The sequence below is a fragment of the Zalophus californianus genome, chromosome 6, assembly GCF_009762305.2.
Source record: "Zalophus californianus isolate mZalCal1 chromosome 6, mZalCal1.pri.v2, whole genome shotgun sequence".
Lineage (NCBI taxonomy): Eukaryota > Metazoa > Chordata > Mammalia > Carnivora > Otariidae > Zalophus > Zalophus californianus.
Window position 1 is genome coordinate 98,864,542 of NC_045600.1, and position 21,690 is coordinate 98,886,231.

Genomic DNA, 21,690 nt, shown 5'->3' on the forward strand with positions numbered 1-21,690 from the left:
CAAATATTGAATCATTATGTTGTATACCTGAAGCTATTATAATGTTATGTCAGCTATATCTCAAAAAAAAGTTCTTTGCTTTGTATAAATACATAATTTAGGTGAATAAGCCAAGATCAAGAAACAAATGTGAACTCAGAAATTTGAACCTAGTGTAAATTGAGAGGGAGTCGTTAAGTTTCCTGGTCTCTGAGAGCCTCTTTTTACTGGATCCACTCAAGTCTTTTCAAGGCATATGGACAACTCCTTCTTGACTGTCCTCACTCACTTGAGTTAGGAATGCAGATGGGGTGGGTCGTTTGAAGGAAAAGAGAGTAAATAAAAGCCCATGATTCTTCTGATCTTACTCAGTGCTTACTGGAAAATCACCCTCAGCGAGACAAGAACTCTGGGGTCATGTTCTTTACAGTTTGGTCCCAGTGAGGAGAGTGGATGTCACCACAGACTCAATTCAGCTCTATGGTGACCTGTGGTACAGAGAAGTAAGCAAATTCAGTTACAATCCACAGTGCTCTGCAGAAAACACAGAGGAGGAAGTGAACTAAACATCCATTTTGCAACTGAAAAAGCTAAAACCTCCTTTCTTAATGAGAAGCTGTTTCATAACTCCATCCCCTCTGTGTTGAGTAAATAAAAGTTGCTTTCCGTCATTCACCATTCTATTCATACAACTAGTTGCATGTCTTCATCTAGTATTCAAGGTGGGAGCTAAAGAAATATCTTCTATTTTATGTTGAAAATAAAACTTTGTATCTTCTGGTGAAAGCCAATAATTGCCTAAATGTTTCATTTCCATCTACATTGTACATTTACTTTTTTAAAAAATTAATTAATTAATTAATTAATTTTTCTTTTTAAAGCAACCTCTGATGGAATCCATAATTGTGATTATAATCTTTTTTTTTTAAAGATTTTATTTACTCATTTGAGAGAGCGAGAATGAGAGAGAGCACATGAGAGGGGGGAGGGTCAGAGGGAGAAGCAGACTCCCCGCCCAGCAGGGAGCCCGATGCGGGACTCGATCCTGGGACTCCAGGATCATGACCTGAGCCGAAGGCAGTCGCTCAACCAACTGAGCCACCCAGGCGCCCGTGATTATAATCTTTTTATTGAGGCTTGGGGGGTATATAAACAAGACGCTTTTGCACACAGTATTTTTTAACCAATTAATCTTCGTGGTTTTGCTTAACTATCAGCCAAAGTAATGGTTTCTGCTTAATTAGAAAACATGCATTTTGTGTTGCTTTGTATAGCAAAAAGCTTTGCATGTTGATAAGGCAGGGGCAAAAGGGAACATAAAAAAGATGGCAAAGGACATACAGGACTCATCAGACCTTCAAATTTGTTTTTTTCCCCAGATGTTGGGAGTCTGGTGCCATTTTCCCTCCTCCTCTCAAAACTTGCTCTTAGGAGAAGCGTCTTAAACTCATTGACACCATGGTGTAAATGACTGATGACATCCACTTAACCATGAGCATTAAAGTCCGTGAAAAAGTCTCTGTAAACTACAACTAAAAACAACAATGATTAAGTTATAAGCAGTTAAGCTAGCTCTAATTTAGGCTTGTAGTCAAGGGACAAGTAGGCCTTTTTGCCTTTGCTAGGGCCCGGGAGAGGGTTTGTAATGTGTGTTCCCTAATACATAGAAGAGGTTTTGAAGCATTAAGCTGCAAAGGAAGGGAGAGAGCATGTATTAAGTACCTACCATATGTTAGCTTCTTTATATACATATCTGTTTAATCCTACAATAGCTGCACTAGAAAGGCTTTGTTAACACTCATAAACAGTTGGAGAAATGAGGGCTCAAAGAGACCAAGTAACTGGCCCAAACCAGGAAAGTATGGAACTGGGATTCTTTCTAATTCTAGAGCCTACACTTCCCACCTATTGATGGAATTCCTTCCCCAACGTCCTTGATAGATAGTAAATCAGACTCCCTCTACTTTAACATCTCCATAGCTTGGAACCATGAAAGAGCTCTCCTTTGCCTGTGGGCATGTGAGTTTAGCTGATGGGCACCTAATGAGACCAGACCATGAGTTGTACCCCAAAGCCTTCTGAAGCAGAAAAGACGGCTCAGCAGGAGCCAACAGTTGTGAGGGGAAGGTGGAGCACAGGGGACTCCTCAGCCCCCTGCCCATGGCTCGTGGCCTGGGGATTTCAAGCTGCACATTACATACCCACTGCTTAGAAAGTTCTTGACGTAAGAAACACTCATTAAATGCCGGCTCCCTTTCCCAGTTCTCTCCCCTTCCCCTCTTTCACGTGGAAGTCTTTGTAGTATTTGAAAATAGCTGCTTTGTCTCCTTCTGGACATCTTGCCAGCTCCCTTCCCCCAACATCTGCCACGGAACTCTGCACGTACATAACTGGGACCCCATAATTATGTCTTGTTCAATTAAAATGTCTTTTGGGGGCTGTACTTCCCAGAATCTCTAGTCATTTCTTGTAATAAATATTCAGTCCTCACTATTCTATAGAGGTGTGATTCTTTGATACAGTTCATCCTATTGAAGATGCTGAGGTGAGCAAGCCACCATATTTCCTCCTGCGGTGGAAGGGCATCCTTCCAGGGCTGGATTTATGAGTGGGTAATCATCTACTTGTGTATTGGGAAAGATTCTAAATTCTTGTCTCACTCTGCCAAGCTTACACATTAGAGATCTACCTTTTGGCATCTCTAAGAATGAAAAAATGTAAATACTTGCTATAGCCTTGATCTGTGCCCTGAAGGGAAATAGAATGAGCAGAGACCTGGGACACAGGATATGGAGGGCATAGGGGAATAGGCAGTGCAGGAGGGAGAGAGGAAGTGGGATGGGTGGTACATGAGAAATGTCGGACTCCACTCTGTTTTCCATATCTGCTCTTGCCTTCCTCCAAGACTTCATGACCATACTTCCCACCTTGCCAGAGTCACTGAGTTTGTCATTCTGTCTTGAGGAGATCTCAGATATGCTGACTATAGAAATTCTGGGGCCTTAAAATTATTATTACAAATTGTGCTCAGATCTTGGAGTGGGTCTATTCCAGATTGGAGAGCTTTTGAAACTTAAGAATATACGATTAGCATTTAAGTAAAATGGGAAAATTCTTAAAATAAGCTAGTTCTTAAAACAAGTGCTTTGCAGGTCATAATTCAGGACATTTGGGACTGCTGCTATTTAGAATTCCCAGGTACTAGTAGGACAGCTCTGAGATAGATGCTGCTGGCCCTTCTTATTGATGGGAAAGCCGAGGCATGGGCTGATGCAATCATGTGTCCTTTGAATCAGTGTGGAGCCCACATGCCCTGCCTTAAGCATGCACTTGCCCTTGGTTTCCACTGTGCTTCCCTCCAAGAGGCATAGAATGCTTTCTCATATAGATTCTCTTTTTTAAATTCCAGTATCATTAATATACAGTGTTATATTGGTTTCAGGTGTACCATATAGCGATTCAACTATTCTGTACATTACTCAATGTTCATCATGACAAGTGTGCTCTTAATCCCCTTCACCTATGTCACCCACCCACCCCCCACCGCCCCTCTGGTAACCATCAGTCTGTTCTCTAGAGTTAGGAGTCTGTTTTTTCCATTTGTCTCTCTTTTTCTTTGTTTTCTTCCCTAAATTCACATATAAGTGAAATCACGTAGTGTTTGTCTTTCTCTGACTTATTTTGCTTAGCATCATACTCTCTAGATCCACCCATGTTGTTGCAAATTTCATATAGGTTCTTGTTTATTTTTATATTTATATCTTTCCTGGAAGCGGGGGAGGGAGGGAGAGAGAAAGATCAACTCCATTTTGCCAGATGGAGAAACAGGTGTAACATAATTAAGAGGTTCACCCAAGGTCACCCAGCCTATGAATGCAAGAACTGGGCTTTATATTTGACTGTAGTTATTCCTAATGTACCATTGTTTGATGAGAGTTAACTCCTTTCCTGGGAAAGCCCAAGAGAACCTTACTAATTTTATAGTGTAAAATACATTAGACACTAAAGGTGTCAAAAGATGATAATATAGAACAAACACGATCATGGCATGGAAACTTTATAGAAGATCTATTAGCGTAAAGTTTATGGACCACTTCAGTACCTACAAACACACTCAAACCTCTTGTAACACGAGGGTTCTGAGGTGATTCAGTCATATCTTCATGTGCCTAATGAACACATTGACCATGCATTGCACTGTGTTTCTTCTAGTGCTTCTGTTTTCTGGGTTCTCCTTGAGACCACCCTGTGGCTCAGAGCAAAAGACCGACAGGCCAGTGGCCATAGACACCATAACTCCTCTCTCTTGCTTTCTGACTCAACAGTCACTTGCCCTTTCTCTGATTCCTCCCTGCTTGGTCTGGCTTATTGCTTTGCAAAGACCTGCCCCACTCCAAGCCGGGATGTCCAGGATGAGGGTCCCACTGAGCTAGAGCCATCGGTCTACCCACAGCTGATAGGACAGAAGCCTCTGCTGTCAGCAGTGCCTGGCAGATTCTGGCCACAAATGGCGTGTTTGCAGGAGCGGTGTGGAAGAATCTCTGTCCTCAGGCTCTCATGCACTGGCTTGGGAATGAAGTGGCCTCTGTTGTCCACCCCCTGTGTCTTTCAGATGAGGAAACAGAGACCCGCATGCTCACAGAATTCTGTCAAATGCTTTTTCCACCACAGTAGGACATCAGAGAGAACTTGCACAGTCAGTCCTACTTGATTCTTAAGATTTACTTATCATTTATGTTTAGTTCTCAGCTTCTCATGGATTTGTACTTCTGTCCTGGGGGGTTCTGTTACTTTAAGAAAGTGCCAGCTTCTAACTATGAACATGGGGAAGAGTTAAATAAACATGGCAGGATCTGTGTGGGCTCTTGCCCTGTGCCTTCAGCAGGTGTGAGGGTGTGAGGGGGCCCAAAGCAGGAGGTCCTTTCCCTTCAAGTATGGCTATGTGATGAGGACAAAAGACAACGAAAGGGGTTAACATTTATTGAGCGTACAGTATACCCAGACACTCTTTAATTCTGGAAACATCTCACGAGGTAAGGGAATTCTTCATATTTTACAGATGAGAAAATGAAGGCTTACTACGATCAAGCGACTTGCCCACTGGCGAGTGTGTGGCGGATTTGGGATCAGAGTCAAATCCCTGCTTTTCCTTCACCGTGCTGGAGTTATTCTCACATACGCTTTTGAGCTTTTACTACTGTTGCCCCAAACAATATATGTTACTGTTTTGTATGCTTTAAAGATGTACGTATGTGGCTTCCTAGTTTGTATACCTTCTACAGTTTGAGATTTTTCCCCAAGTACACTTCCTGAGACTGCTCTGCTTAGAGCCATGTAGATGTGGGTAATTCATTATAGTCTTGTAGTGCAGTGGCTTTATGTTTCCACTCCCCTTGTGAACCGTTGGGGTGGTTTGCAGTTTGTCACTAGGAGCACCACTGCAACAATGAACATCTTTGTACACATCTCCTTATCCGTGTGTTCCAGAGTTTCTTCTGAGTATACACTTAGAAGTGGGTTTGGTGGCCCAAGGGCATCTTCAACTTCATGCATATTGCAAAATTGCTCTCCAAAGTGGTTTTAAATTTACAGTACCATCAGCAACCTGTGAGTTTCCATTTTCCATGTACTCCCTGACCCTTGATATTATTCAACTTTTAGATTTTTGCCCATTTGACATATAAGAAATAGAATTTCACTAATATTTGCAATGAATTCCTCGTGCAGTTGACCATCTTTTCATGTTTACTAACCTTTAGATTTCCTCTTCTGTAAATTGCCTGCTCATATCCTCTGCATTTTAATTTTGTCCTATTGATTATAATAGAGTATTGGTATTTTTAAAATCCAGACATTAGAGGTATTTTGTGTTTTCTTATTACATAGTTTAATGTCTTAGTTTTGATATTTAAGTCTTTAAATAATTAGAATTTATTTTGGTATATGATGTAGAGTAGGTGCTCTTTATCTGGTAGGACAGCCAATTGTTCCAGTAACATTTTTGACAGTCTGTTCTACTTCTATTTCTTGTGATGACATCAAATACCAGTTAGATAGAGATCATATATCAGTTCATATATAAATGTGGTTGTAGGCCTAGACTTGATTTAGTTCTTTTGATTTCTCTGTCCAAACCAGCACCAATGCCATATATTTTTGTTATAATTACTTTCTAAATTATTTTTTGTTATCTGATGTTTTTCTTCCTTATTTTTCCCATATTGTCTTGGCTATTTTTAGCCCTTTATTCTTACATGAATTTTAGGATCAGTTTATCAAGTTCCATAAACACCCTGTAGACATTTTGACTGGAATTGCATTGAATTTATGTATTATTCTGGATAGAACTGGCATCTTTAAAATATTGAATCTTATATCCATGAACATGATGTAGCTCTTTCTTCATAGGTCTGCTTTCTAAACTTATTTTTAGGTTTTATAATTTACTTGATATTAGTCATATATCTCTTTTGTTTGATATACTGTGGTTGTTAGTACTGTTGTGAATGGTACATTTTAAAATTATATTTTCTAAAACAAATTATATTTTCTAATTGGTGACTACTAGGGTTTTGGAGCAACATTGATTTGTGTGTATGTTGATCTTGTATTCAGCAAACTCGGTAACTGTCTTATAACCCAAGTAAATTTATGGATTATCTTGGATATTCTGTATAGATCAGGTCTGTCAAATATGATAGCCACTAGCCATATGTGGCTACTTAAATTAAAATTAAATTTAAATAAAATAAAATTTGTTTTCTTCAATCTTACTAGTCCCAGTTTGAGTGCTTAAAACCCATATGTATGACTTCTGGCTACACTAGACAGCGTGGATGTGGAGTTCTGTTGGACTGGACTGGTATAGATAATATTTTTTTTAATATTTTTGATATTTTTTTCTGAGAATATGAGAACTTTTCTTCCTTTCTTGACCTTAAATATTTAATTTCTTCCTATTACCATGGTTAAAACCTCTCTAGTACAAGGTTACTAGAAGTTATAGTTGTAGTATTCTTGTTTTATTCCCAACTTTAAAGAATCTGCTCCTCATGTTTTACCATTAAGTGTGATAGTTCCTGTAGGCTTTTGGTAGACATTCTTGATTTGAGTAAGGAAGTTCCTGTCTGCTCCTAATTTACGAAAACTTTCATTAGGGATGATTGTTGAATTTTAAAAATATCTCTTCCATATTTATTGAGATAAGCATATGGGTTTCTCTTTTATCTGTTGATAAAGAAAATTACACTGACAAATATTTTTAGCATTAAATCCTCCTTACATTCCTCAGATGAATTCTCATTAATCATGCAGCATTTAGTTTGCAATGTTTTATTAAGGATTTGAACTATAATTTCTTTATATTATGTTGTCCTTCAGCCAGTTTTATCACTGAGATTATATTAATGTCATGAAATGAAGTTCTTTCCCTCTTTTTATATTTTCTGAAACACTTTGCATGCCGTGATCGTATAGTGGTTAGTATTCTGCGTTGTGAAACACTTTGCATAAAGTAAGGATTACCTACTCCTTGAGGATTACTTAGCATATGCACTGAAAAAAAGAGAGGGCGAGAAAGAGGGGAGGGAGTGAGAAAGAGAGAGAGGTGTGTACAAGAAGATTTCTCTAAAATTTATGTCTGATTTAGATTCTCCATTCTTTTTCTTAATTTAAATTCAATTACCTGACATATAATTTATCATTAGTATCAGAAGTAGAGTTCAGTAATTCATCAGTTGCATGTAACAGCCAGTGCTCATCACATCACATGGCCTCCTTAATGCCCATCACCCAATTACCCCGAGGATACATATGTAGTGATCCTAAGGGGTACCTGCACCCTGATGTTTATAGCAGCAACAACAACAACAAAAAGAGTTTCTCTTTCTCTTCCCTGAAATTTTACTACAATATGACTAAGGGTTATTTTATTTTATTCGTAGTGCTCAAGATTCATTGTTTATTGGAATTTAAAGATTCACAATTTTTACCAATTCTGGAAAATTCTCAACTTTATTACTTTGCCTTTTCCCCAGTTTATTTTCTCCTTTTAGAATTCCTATTATATGTGCATATATGCCTGACTCTTTCACTTTTTTTCTTTATGTCTCTAGCCATTCTCTCCTATCTGTATCTCTTAATCTCTCCATGATGAATTTTATGTAATTGTCTCAAACCTGTCTTCCAGTTCACTAATTCCTTACTCCATTGTATCTAATCTTTTGTTTAACACACTCATTAAGTTTTTAGTTTCATTCCTATGTTTTCATTTCCAGGAGTTCTATTTGGTTCTTTTTAAAAATTGTTTTTCTTTTCTTAGGTGTTTATTTTTTTCATCTCTTTAACTCACTAAAGTCTAATATATTTATGCTATTTTATGATTGTTCTGTCATCTTAAGTTTTGGGGGAGCTAATAATCCTGCTTATTTTACCTACTAAGTCTCATTGATGAAGGATCATTTCCTTTAGTGTTTTGTAAATTTGTATTGTGAACTCTTCAGGAAGGTTTGTTTTTCTCTGTGGGAATTCTATATGGCCTGAGTTGTGGAGTCATTCTTCTACAGCAGGTTTGCATTTGCTTCTGCTAGGTTGCCCAGGTATATCACCAACCAGAAATTATTGTGAAGTGGAAAACTGGAAAAGGAAGATTGACGAATGTGCATGCCCTGTTGAAGAGCACTCTCCCAAAAGAATGGCTCTTGGCTCCCTTTCTTCCACATGGGACTTGTGACCATGAATGATTAAGAAATCCCATGCTTTCTCCAAATGAAGCTGGTTCTCTTCACGTCCTTAGAGCCTGAGTCAGGATCAGCTGAAGGACTTTCCTATAGATTTCCCCTTAACAGCCCTGAACATGAAGGGCCAGACTAGCCCGGAAAAGTTCAGAGTTCCAAAGGACTTGGGGAGAAAAGTCCATTCTGGATCACTGATCTGAAGGCTATAGATACCTAAAGCCAAACAATTCTGCCAAACAGAACTCTGCTTTTGATCCCTGAATTTGAATTTTGACTCAGAAAACTTGCCACTTTCATTGACTTTCAAAGAGGAAGTACTTTTGTTTTCTGCTTTCCAAAGTGGGTTTGGTTGGTTTTTCTTTAGTGACAAAGCCCATTGCAACATGTTCCCATTACTTGACAAGAAAGGAGAACATAGAAATGAGAGCAGAAGTTGGCCCCTCTTTACTCATCAGCCTTGTGATGAAGATATCACATAAAGTGAGGGACCATGAGGAAGAGAATCCTCATAAAAGTGAGGTAACTGATAGATCTGATTGAAATGCTAAAACAGCCCAACAACGAAGGCTACTCCGTACATCTAGTGGGCACCTTATTTCATGTCTGAGGTAGGATTGCTAAGCCCACTGAACCCACAAAGCAAAGCAAATTCTTTATCCATTTATCTATCATTAGACACTAGGCTGCTCCTATAACTTGACCATTGTAAATTATGCTGCAATAAACACAGGGGTGCGTATATCCTCTCGAATTAGTGTTTTCATATTCTTTGAGTAAATACCTGGTAATATGATTACTGGATTATATGGTAGCTCTATTTTTAATTTTTGGGGGATACTGTTTCCATACTGTTTTCCACAGTGGCTGCACTAGCTTGCATTCCCACCAACAGCACACAAGGGTTCCTACTTCTCCACATCCTCGCCAATACTTGTTATTTCTTGTGTTTTTAATTTTAGCCATTCTGAAAGGTATAAGGTGATATCTCATTGTGGTTTTGATTTTTATTTCCCTGTTGATGAGTGATGTTGAGCATGTTTTCATGTGTCTGTTGGCCATCTGTATGTCTTCTTCGGAGAAAAACTGGAATGACACAGAGAAGATTAACACAGCTGCTGCACAAATCCCTTTTTTTGAGGAGCATCTCGTGGAACTGATGATCTATGGAACATACTTTGGGAATTGCAGGGCCTAGAATGAATCTAAGAAACTAATCGGCCCCAGAATTCCTCTGTCTCCAGGGTTCTTTCAAAGTGAAAGTGACCCAAGGTGTACTTAACATTGTTAGACCACTCTAAGTAAAGGGAGAGCTGTCTTGAGCAACCCCCATCCACATTCAGCATAATCAGACCATGGTTATCCTAATATGAACACTGACACCTTAATAATAAATAAATAATGCTTAATAAATAATAAATAAATGCTTAATTAGTTCCTTATTCTGGCGCTGGGATCATGATCAAGTTCTTGTCCAAGCTAGCATTATTTGGATGAGTTGAGGGATGTGAATGCCTGATGTAGGTCAGAAGAGAAGAGCATTATTCTTTTTAGCTTGTGAGAAACAGTGGTGTTTAATCACCTTATATTTCTGAGGCCTAATTTTGTTCTTGGTACTTTTTTCTACTCAGAGAGATCTGAGGTTGGCCATCTGCCCATTCACCTGGTTCTCAAAACTCGGATTCCTCTGTTTTTATGAGCCTGCTCTAACATCATCTTTTTGCAAGTACAGCTGGTTCTTGAGTGGTGATTGATCTTATCCTGATATTCTCTCAGGCTGCGTGCCACCAAATACTTTATTTTTAACCAAAATGTCCAAGTTTCAATCTTGGGGTTTTTTTGTGACTATTTTGTTATGACTGAGAAAATTTTATTTTCCAATTGGAAAACTAACTGACTGGAAAGCCATACATAAATATGCTTTCTGCCCTAATAAAGGGAACAAGCAGACCCACCGAAACAGTAGTGGTTGTCAGAAGAGGAACACAGAACTAGGAATCCAAAAACCTGGCTCCCGGTTCAGATTCTGCCACTTATTATCTGTATGAATTTTGTCGAATTGTCCAGTGTTCCACTTTTTAAGTCTTTATTTTAATTCCAGTTAGTTAACATACAGTGCAACATGAGTTTCAGGTGCACAATACAGTGATTCAACACTTCTGCACAATACTGGGTCTTAATCAAAAGCACACTCCTTAATCCCCCTCACCTATGTCACCCATTCCCCCACCCGCCTCCCCTCTGGTAACCATCAGTTTGTTCTCTAGAGTTAAGAGTCTGTTTCTGGGTTGTCTCTTTCCAGTCTTCCACTTTTGAAATGCAGATTAAATGTTGGCAGGTAATGTACGTGACAGTGTTAACCACACTGTATACATGCTGTATTCACCTATCCAGGGGTCAGAATTATGTGTAGTCAAACTGGGGCCCCATCGTTGACCACCCATGTGAGCGTGAGAAATTCTCTTAGCCTCCCTAAAAACTTCATTCCCTTATTTGTGAAATGGAGGAAGTAAGAGGACCTGACGCACGGGGCTGTTGTGCGGACCAATGGGCTAATGTATGGAAAGTGCTTAGCTTGTAAAAAGCACTCAATAAACATTAGTTGTTGTTGTGACTATTACCGTTATGTCTTCCAATGGCTAGAGTCACATCAACTGAGTAGATATATGAGAGGTAGGATGTGGGGCTTCTGGTAACATATACCTACAGCCTGGGCTGGAGGGCCAAGGTTTGCCGAGACTATGCTGGCAGATTGGCATTTGTTCTCCTTCCTCCCCCGTCACAAAAAGCAAGATGTTTATAAGAGTAGGGGAACCTCTGGCAAAACCCCAAAGTGACTCCTGCCTCAAGAAAGGGGACTGGGTTTTTGGTCTCGCTATCACTGCCACCTTAGATGAAGTCATGCCCGTGGTCAGTCCTTTATTTGAAGGTTGCCACAGATTCTCCCTCCAGGAACTGAGAGGCTGGGCTACCTCTCATCCCAGAGATGTTATCACCATGCCATCTGTGGGGCCAACAAGTCACTGGCACCAAAACTCTTCCCAGGACTTCAGATGGGAGTCGGTAGCCCCAAAACTCATTGACACGAGGCAGGTCATGTATATGAGTGAAGTGATGTATGTCCTGTCTTAGGATGCATCTGCCGCCCAGGCTCTCTCCACTGTGGCCAAGTAGGAATTGGGTGGGTTTTTATCAGATTTTCAAGTTTTCTAAAAATGGTCAGAAATCAAAAGTTCTATGCAATTTTTCTCTTTTTAAATACTGGCAACAATTTCTAAAATAATAATAATTTAAAAAAACACGGTGTAGGCCAAACAAACATATTTCTGAGTCAATCCATCCCACTCATAAACTGTCTTCAGCCATGGACCACCAGTTTGTGACTCTGCTCTAAGGTGTCCTTAACTGCATTCTACACAGACAAAATATGCTCACCAGAATAGGGAAAATGGAGAGACTGTGAAGGTCTAAGCCTTCTGTTCAATATCATCTGTTTATAAAAGGCTTGGCTATGGGAAATCTAATTCCTGCATGCGAGATTGTTGTCCTTTTCTTTTCCTGTTCTAACACCTGGCAAAACTGATTGAGGCAATAGTGTGAAAACCATTTTTTTTAAAGATTTTATGTATTTATTTGAGAGAGAGAGAGCAGGAGCAGCAAGAGGGGCAGAGGAAGAGACAGACTTCCTGCTGAGCAGGGAACCCAACAGAGAGCTCAATCCCAGGACCCTGGGATCACCACCTGAGCCAAAGGTAAATGCTTAACCAACTGAGCCACCCAGTTGCCCCGTGAGAAAACCATTTTTATTTCAGGCAGTATCAGAAGAGAAATCTTGATCTCATGTAATTTTAATCAAGTTTCTCATGAAGCCAATCTGTCATGTGCATATATTAATATATTTGATTTAATAGTATTATGTCAGATGATTCAAGAATTTGGGGAGACTTAAATGTCAAAATAACCATCATCTAGTTAGTAAGGCAAAATTACAAAATCACGTCTTCATGTACACTTTCCCTAGGCATAAATGCTTAAGGCATTTTGTTTTAATAACAAGCCTACAATATTAAATAACAGTACCACCCTTCATCCATACTTTTCCTACCAGTCTATGAGCTCTCAAAAGGACCTGGGTCTGATTTTTTTTTGCATCCCTGCTACCCCTGGGCATCATGCATGGCACTGAGAATATTTGAATGTACCTATATATGGAGGAATAAATGAAGAGCGGAAGGAATGGCTGGATGAATGCCAAATTCCAATTAGGGCTACTTGTAGAATTGAGGATCTTAGTTTCCTCCAATTTTGCTTTTTGAAAGACAGACTCATAAAGCACAAATCTGGACAAACTACTTATTTGGCTCAGGCACAGTTGAGGGCAGTTTAGTTTAAGTGAAAAAAAACACAACCTTTGGACCCAAATGTTAATTTTAGGTTCCAAAAGATCTTTTCACTAGCTGTATGTCCTCCGGCAAATTACTTATCTCAAGGTTTCTTTGGATGAAAACAGCAGAGTTTTCCTCCCCCTCAAATTATTATGCGGACTAAAAGACAGTGTTTGTAATGTGTGTGTGTATGTATGTGTGTGTGTGTGTGTGTGTAAACAAATCAGTTTATTTATTTATTTTTAAAGATTTTATTTATTTATTTGACAGAGAGAGAGAGCACAAGCAGGGGAGTGGCAGGCAGAGGGAGAAGCAGGCTCCCCGCCGAGGAAGGAGCCCGACGTGGGGCTCAATCCCAGGACCCCGGGATCATGACCTGAGCCGAAGGCAGCCGCTCAACCAACTGAGCCACCCAGGCACCCCAACAAATCAGTTTATTTAAACCCAAAACAAATCAGTTTATTTAAAATACAAATGTTGCCCCAGATCTACTCTCTTAATGCTGACTTCTGTCTGGTGAGCATTTACATTGAATGACAAATTTTCTACTGAAGGATATTTTTCATTTAAAATACACTGCTTACCTATTTCTAAGAAGACCAGCAGCAACGTACAAGGTCAACAGCCATATATGACTCACATTCTTGGGTCCCATTGTTGCTGCCCATGTGACCCCTAGCAACCATGCCCCAGACTGGCACTACTGGATTAAAGCATAATAATTTCCTAGAAAAGTTTTCAGGAGAAGGGTAATAAATAAGTACTAGCCAAGTGAGCTTGGAAGCTACTGGGGCATTTTATTCTCAGTGGCCACTTTAGTTACTTCTTTGGCTCTGGTTAAAGGGACAAGCGGGAGTGGGGGAAATGCTTGGCTTCTCGGGTCTTGGTGTTGAGAACAGATATGAGTGCTAGGAAGTCCCCAAACACTGGCTGGTGCCGCCGGAAGTCTCTTTGACTCGTGAGTGTGGTTCATCTGTGCAGAAAAGGCCCACCCCACGATTATCTCAGCCCAGTCGCTTCCAGGGCCAGGCAGGTTTGGTCATCATTAGGGGCATGAGTGTGCCGGCTGCTGCTGACCACAGAGTTGGGAGACACTCTGAGAAAAGGAGCGAGCCAAAAAGAACAAGAGGAAAGGGTCTAATGGGCTTTCTAGTGGAAGCCGTCTGTGCAGGGGGAGCTAGAAGGCAAGCAAATACTACTCAGTGAAATCGGTCTTGCGTAAACCAAAAAGCTGTGCTGCATCACCAGCCTGTCTCACTGACCTCTGAGAAAGAAGGCAAATGGGGCTAAAGAGGATGTTTCCCTAGGTCATTGGAAGCTTTGGTGAGAAAGCACAAGTGTTGGGTATTTTTCTGAACCAGAGTGACCACATGTGTCGTCACCAGAAAATGCACTTTGTCTTGGCGCAAAATCCCAGAACTACAAGAAGATTCCCAAATGAGCTTCATCTTCAGTCCTTTCTCCGCAGCCCGATGCATCTAGTTTACAGTGCGGGTAGGGTAGATGGGTAGATGGGTAACTGACAGCTCTTGGGTCTCCCAAGTCCTTCAACACTCCCGGACAGCCCTTGTAGCGTGCAGATGGGAAAGCTGGTGGCCTGACCCCACATTCCGTGGGACCTCGCTGGTCCCCCTGAATATTGCCATGAATTCTTGGGGCTGTTGGTTGTCTTGGATGACCTCTCACTCCATCCAATGTGTAATGGTTAAAGCACAGGCCTCCGAGTAAGACAGACCTGGGATCAAATCCAGATTCTGTCTCCTTTGTTTTTATTATGTAACCCTGGAGAACTTGTTCGGCTTCTCAGCCTCCATTTGCTCATCCATGAAGCGGAGATAGTGATGCTGTCCTCCTTTCCTGGGGTGCGCGGGCATTGGTAGGATGAAGTGATACAGGGAAAGCACTTCGCCTGGGACCGGGCACAGAGAGCATCCCTGGTGTTTGTATTTCTTTACCCATACTGCCCTAAACAGATGAGTACAGACACTAAACATGTCATGCAGCCTTAGCTCCAAAGTCCATGACAGTACTGGCCAAGAAGCCCTTTCAACTGTTCTTTCAGTATCCACTAATTCTGAGAACGCTGAACTGTGGAAGACATGTACTATACAGGACATGTTATCCTTTCCTTCTTTGGACAATGTCTGATGAGCACAGAGAATTGCAGACCCCTTGCAATAATCACAAGGTCCCCTGGTGGTCCCTGGCCTCACGTTGCAGGCATTTGCAAACATTTTCTAAAGAATCCTTGGCCTCTGTTAACTACTGCTTTCCCAAAGGGCTCAGTTTTTACATATTGACTAAACAGATACTTGTTCAGTGTCTATTATACACTGTGTACAGGGTTAAGAACATCTTAGTTTGCACTTTAACGGAGGTAATAGATACCCAGGGGATTTGAGAACGGTCAAATGAAATAAAATTTGTGGGCTTATGATTCTCCCCAACCCAGCATTTGTTTGTGATAATCACTTTACCTCTTTAGGTTTTATACTGTGTCCAGTAATCAGCTTGTCATAGCGGTCATGGTTCAACTGGGAACTTCCCAGCAGCCCAGCTGAGATTTCTTAGAAATTACACCTCCCATTTCTCACATCCTATCCCGTTTCTATTGAAAAGAAATTTACACAGGGTTTTTTCCCCCCCTGCTTATGTTTAGATATTTTAAGATCTTATTTTTTATTTATTTGACAGAGAAAGACAGCGAGAGAGGGAACACAAGCAGGGGGAGTGGGAGAGGGAGAAGCAGGCTTCCCCGCCCAGCAGAGAGCCCGATGCGGGGCTCGATTCCAGGACCCTGGGATCATGACCCGAGCTGAAGGCAGACGCTTAATGACTGAGCCACCCAGGTGCCCCTGTTTAGATATTTTAATATATTCCATCAGATATTGTTTGAGCATGGAATATAAAGAAGCATGAGCTGCTGCGGTGGACATTACAGTCTTGGTAGGGTGACCCGAGGCAAGGTGTTATGTAACGAAATGCTATTGTAAAGACGTAGCAAAAGAAGCAGAGGAGGTCTCTGAGGGCTTAAGTTGTCAAAGGAAAGCCCCACAGCAAAGGTAGGATTTTAGGTCAGTGTCAAGAATACATTGAGTTTGGTTGCAGAAAGGGACAGACAGAGAAGGGACGTACTGCTAGAAGATAGAGCATGAGCTGGTATGCAAGGTGGGAATGAGTCTCGTGAGCTCAGAGGACTCAAAGTGACTGGGATGCCAGGGCAGCTGATGCAGATTTATGCTGGAGAATACTGGGCATAAAGTGGATGGGGTCACGAGGCAAGACCCTGGAGAGCCCTGAGTACCAGGGGGAGGGGCTTGTGCTGCCATTTCCCGAGTAATGGTTAGGGGAGCAGTGTGATGAGTCGTGCTCCCTCTGGCATGGTCACTGAGTGGGGAGACCCTGGGGGTGGGGATGCTGGTTGGGGGCTGCAGAAAAAGCCTCCAAAGATTTGGGAATAGCTGGCTATGGGTGGCAAAGGGAGAGAAGAGGAAGGAATACCAAATGATTCCAGAATGTTTGCCCTGGGTGAATGAGAATGACTAGTCAGCCAGTCAGTCTTTTGTAGGAATTCTGCCTTTCAAATGTCCTTCTCGCTTTTCCACGGAAATTCTTTCTCCCGTTCCTACCATGCATGGCGCCTGAGAAGAACAATAGTATTTGCCCTCTCCTCTTTTCTAGTGTGGCTTTCCCACCAAAAGCATTAAAATCTCACCAACTATGTAAGGACCCAGCTTTGGAGAGCAATCACGTGTAGGCAAAACACCCTGAAGCTCCTGTCAGCTTCCCACTTCCCCTCTTCTGCAAATTTTGATCCTATGACTAGGAATGAAACCGCAACTATTTCTAGTATCTGTCACAGATGTGGTTTTCTCCCTATTTTTATTGCCAGTCAGTGAGTCAGCGGTTAAGTTCATGAGTCCCTTTGTCTTAACTTATTCACCCTAAATTGGGGGTTTCCTTTTGAGTTTATACTAAAAGCAACAATATCCTGCACTTGCCATTGCCCTTTGTTGTTTAAATAATGCTTTCATTATTGTTATCCCATTTGAACCTTTACTAAACTATCCTACGAAACAAGCCTGTCTGATATCATTAGTATCTTTTAATAGGTGATCAAGCTGATACTGAGAAGTGTCATTTACACAGACACCGGCCGTCATACCTAGAAATAGCACCTAGAATCCCGTTATTTAGTTCCCTCCAATATACTAGATGCTGTTACAGAGACAAAGACGTTTCATACAGGATCTTGAGTACCTTATAAAATTGGGAAAACCGGGCATAGATTTGTACAGTTTAAGTACATCCTGTACCTGAGTACCCCACTAGATGGCAATAGAAGCAATGAGCAGAAGGTACAGGATGACTTACCTCGTCGTAATGCCATGCACGAGTATGGGAGGATTGTGTCCATTTCTGGGTTCTGTGTTTTAAAGGGGATGCTGACAACCCAGAGCTTGACCGGGTGAAACTCACCAGGAATCAAAGATGAAGGGACAGGCATCCAGGAAAGAGAACTCAGAGAGGACTTCACACTCCCTCCATTTATTGGAAGGCCTGGCATTTGGAAGAGGCTTATGCTTTATGGTCCCGAGAATGGGCCTAGAGCAAACAGACAGAAATTACAGGAGAGAGGATTCCAACTTCATGTAAGGAAAGATACCCTAGGCACTGGAACAATAAAAAATATATAGAACAAGCTGCCCGATGTGGTAATGAGCTCCCTATGTCTCACAGTAATCCAACACAGACCAGATGAACACCTATTTAGGATGTTGTAGGGAAAATGCCTATATCTATCAGACCAAGTATGTTTGCCATTGAGTTCAGGACCAGTGTAGTGTTGAGGCTGAGGAGAGAGCATTGTGCTGGGTTTGAGACCACAGGCTCTGGAGACTCCAGAGTTCCAAGACTCCTTGGAACCAATCCACGGGGTTGTGAAGAAGCCAGGCCACATGGAAAGGCCATTTGTAGGGGCTTTGGCCAGCACTCCAGCCAAGGCATCAGCTGACAGTCAGTATCAACCACTAAACACATGAATGTGTTAGCCTTCAGATCATTCTAATCCTCCAACTTTGAACCATCACACTTGATACCAAATGGAGCAGAGATGAGATGCCCTGCCCAGCCTTGCCCAAATTCCAGATTCGCAAGCAAAATAAATGTTATCATTTTAAGCCACTAAGTTTGGGAGGTAGTTACGTAGTGCTGGGTAACTGGGACACAATGTTTATGTGATATTCTAAATTGCCACCGATCTTCAAGGCAACTTACAGGTGCTGAGTCAAGTAGAAGGTGGTTTTATTTGCAGAAAGGGGATTGGTGGGTTGGGCTGATGAGAAAAGAGAAAGTATGGTGAAGCTGTTGGGTGAATATGAATGAGAGTTGAATGAGGAGCTTTGGAGGCACAGTGAAGGGCACAGTGAGAACTAGATCCATGATTTGTAATAACCTCCCTCCCCTACATGGTTCTGTGAGTTTTCTAACTCCCCTGGAGAAGGAAGATAAATTGAGCAGATGCCAGATCCTGACAAGAAGGGGGAAGAGAACTTGAAGGTATGTAGATGGCCGGCACAGGTGGACCTGGGAAACACAACACCTAAGGAAACAGAATGAAACAAAGTAGGCCAGCATATTGTTTGCTGTTGGTCTGGAAAGGAATCTTAGAGATTGTTTTCTAGATACGGAGGCCAAGATCCGGCACTTGGAAAACAACTAAGCACTAATTGTATAGTACGGACAGTACAACTGAATTTCGGAGAACACAGGTTAGGTGTGACGAGAGTATGAATGGGTGATGGATCCACAACAGCTTTCCAGATAGTGGGACCAGAAAATTGAGACAAGCTGGATATGATAATAGGCTCTTTCTGTATCTAAGAAGGGGAAAGGTAGGGCAGTTTGTTTAAAGGTTAGGGCAGGGAATCATGTTGGAAATTCTCTCAGTAATACCGTGAAGGACAGTTCTCTCATTTTGGAAGGGGAAAAATTACACCAGGCACAAAGAAGAAGGAAACCAGAGTGGGTGACAATTCCCCAGCGATCTGGCCACGGTACTTTAGGATATCCAAGCTCTGCCTCCCTGGTGCTTGGATGCAGGTGGGAAGAGGCAGGCAAGGGATGATACCAGAAGGTGGTATCATCCTCACCTCATTACCTTTCAGGCTATAATAAATATATTTTAAAATTAAAAAGCAATCACATAAATCTGGGCTGAAATCTTCCAAGTGGCAATTTCCGATGAAGGTCACTGGAGCCCCCACACTGTTCATTTCTCCTCCTTCCTTTCCTGCAGCGCACTGCATCAGTTATCCTCCTGAGGAAAGAATAAAAAAACAATTTCAGCATCTAGGGTGGAAGAGGAGGTGTTAATCGTTGTGAAATTTGACAGGGGGGAAGCCTCCCTGAACCCGCCGGGGCCATTTAAAGCTTTTCTGCCCCCTCTAGACTAGCACAGGTGCACGCGCATCAGACCTCAAAAGAGGGAAGACATTTATATAGAAAGCAGTAATACGTCAGGACTGGCCCATGTCTGGATGTGTCTCGTCTTACCCCCAGTTGTCAGGACATGTCATGTCAGCTGTCAGTAACATTTCATTCCTCTTTTCAGAAGATGCAGTCAAAATGCCAGTTAGCGTAGAAGTTGTGCATGGGTCGGTTAATTGCCTTGAAATTAAAAAGAAAGACACCAAAAAAAAAAGAGAGAGAGAGAGAGAGAGACACCAATGTGGTGGTGGTTTTAATTCAGAGAGTTACTAAAATAGATAGGGATTCTAGAAAAAAATTAGGTCATGTCTAAGTGGAATTGATAGGCCATGAAATGGACCCAGGTGATGTTCTTGAATAGGGAAAAGGGAACATGTTACTAATACACCCTTAGTTAAGATTCCCTGTAGGGTCTGGAGCCCAGCCTGTGCATGTGTGTTGTGTAGCCCAAGGGCTCCCCTCAAGATGTCAAGCCCACCTACTTAACCCTACTGTCTAGCAAGTGGAACTAAGATGAGGCAATGTGTCTTAGAACTAGGGATTACAGAAGCTGTTGAAAGATCAAGATAATTTCTCTGCCTTCAGGGAGGAATAATCTAAAATCATTCTATATGTATTAAATTATTGTTCATAAATTATATTTCTATGAAAAACCTCACAGAGGCACCCAGGGGGAAGCTATTTAGAATTAATTCATCGCTGTCAGGAAATTGTTCACATGTAACCTCTCATACTTCAGGCTCAGATTTCCTTTTTCATCCTTTTGTGGAGAGACGCACAGTGGCTGGTTATTATCTTCATCCACCTTCTTAATCTCTTTTTCCTTACATATATTTGCTTCTGAAATCTTTCCTCATATGCCCTTAAACAATATTCATTGCCTGATGTTGAGCCCTTCCTGAAATCGGTTGCTCTTTCATTATGAAACCCAAGCTGGTCGGTGTATTCTGGAAAAAGTTTGGCCAATTCAACACACAAAGAGCTATGATTTAATGATCCTGTGTTCCAGAACTCACTCCTCCAGGACCACACTCACCCTTTAAGCCACAGCATGAGGATGGCTGATGGCCATTTATTGTCTTGTTACTTTCCTACCAGACTTGCACGTGACTATTCTGTCTTTCCCAATAACAGTTCCTCACCAAAGGTTTCCTTCATGGCCAGGATTAAATGGTTTTGACTGGTTGTTCAGTGAGTATATAGGACCCATTTTCTAAACGTTAGGAACTACATGGTGCTACAGTCAAAATGTTTCTGTCGCCACCCCCCCCGCCCCAAAATTCATTTGCTAAAAACCTAATGCCCACAGTGATGGTATTAGAGGTGGGGCCTTTGCGAGGTGACTAGGTCATGAGGGTGGAGCCCTCATGAATGGGATTAGTGCCCTTTTAAAAGACTTTCAAGGGGGCGCCTGGGTGGCTCAGTTGGTTAAGTGACTGCCTTCGGCTCAGGTCATGATCCTGGAGTCCCAGGATCGAGTCCCGCATTGGGCTCCCTGCTCAGCAGGGGGTCTGCTTCTCCCTCTGACCCTCTTCCCTCTTGTGCTCTCTGTCTCTCATTCTCTCTCTCTCAAATAAAGAAATAAAATCTTTAAAAAAAAAAAAAGACTTTCAAGGGAGCTCGCTCGCCCATTCTGCTCTGTGAGGATGCAACAGAGAAGTCTGCAACCTGGAAGAGCACCCTCACCCGACCATGCTGGCATCCTGATCTTGGACCTCCAGCCTCCACCTATATCCGTTCAGTATAAGCCACCCAGTCTATGGTATTTTATAGTGGTACAGACTAAAACACATGTTTAAAAAGAAGAAAAAAGATAAGCAATGAAAAGTTTTCTTCCAGTATCTGCCCTGGCCATCTAGCTGCCCCACCCCCCCACCACAGAGTACAACCCCATTTCCTGCTCTTTTAGGTTCATAAAGAGGGCTCATGCATATAAAAAGAAATACATATAACGTGTTTTGAATACAATTGGCAGTGTGCCTTAACACTGTTCTGCATCTTTTCTTAAAAATTAAGAATACCTATGGGGGCTCTTTCCCTCTGGGACACACAGACCTCCCTCATTCTATGATATAGCGGCAGAGCACTCTGTTGAGTAGATGTAC

At 41.7% G+C, this 21,690-nt stretch overlaps 1 protein-coding gene across 2 annotated transcripts in view; it reads left to right on the forward strand.

Annotated features, from left to right (window-relative positions):
* AQP9 (aquaporin 9) overlaps window positions 1-21,690 on the forward strand; it is a 96,358-nt gene that overhangs the window by 57,911 nt on the left and 16,757 nt on the right. The gene's annotated exons all lie outside the window — the stretch shown is intronic.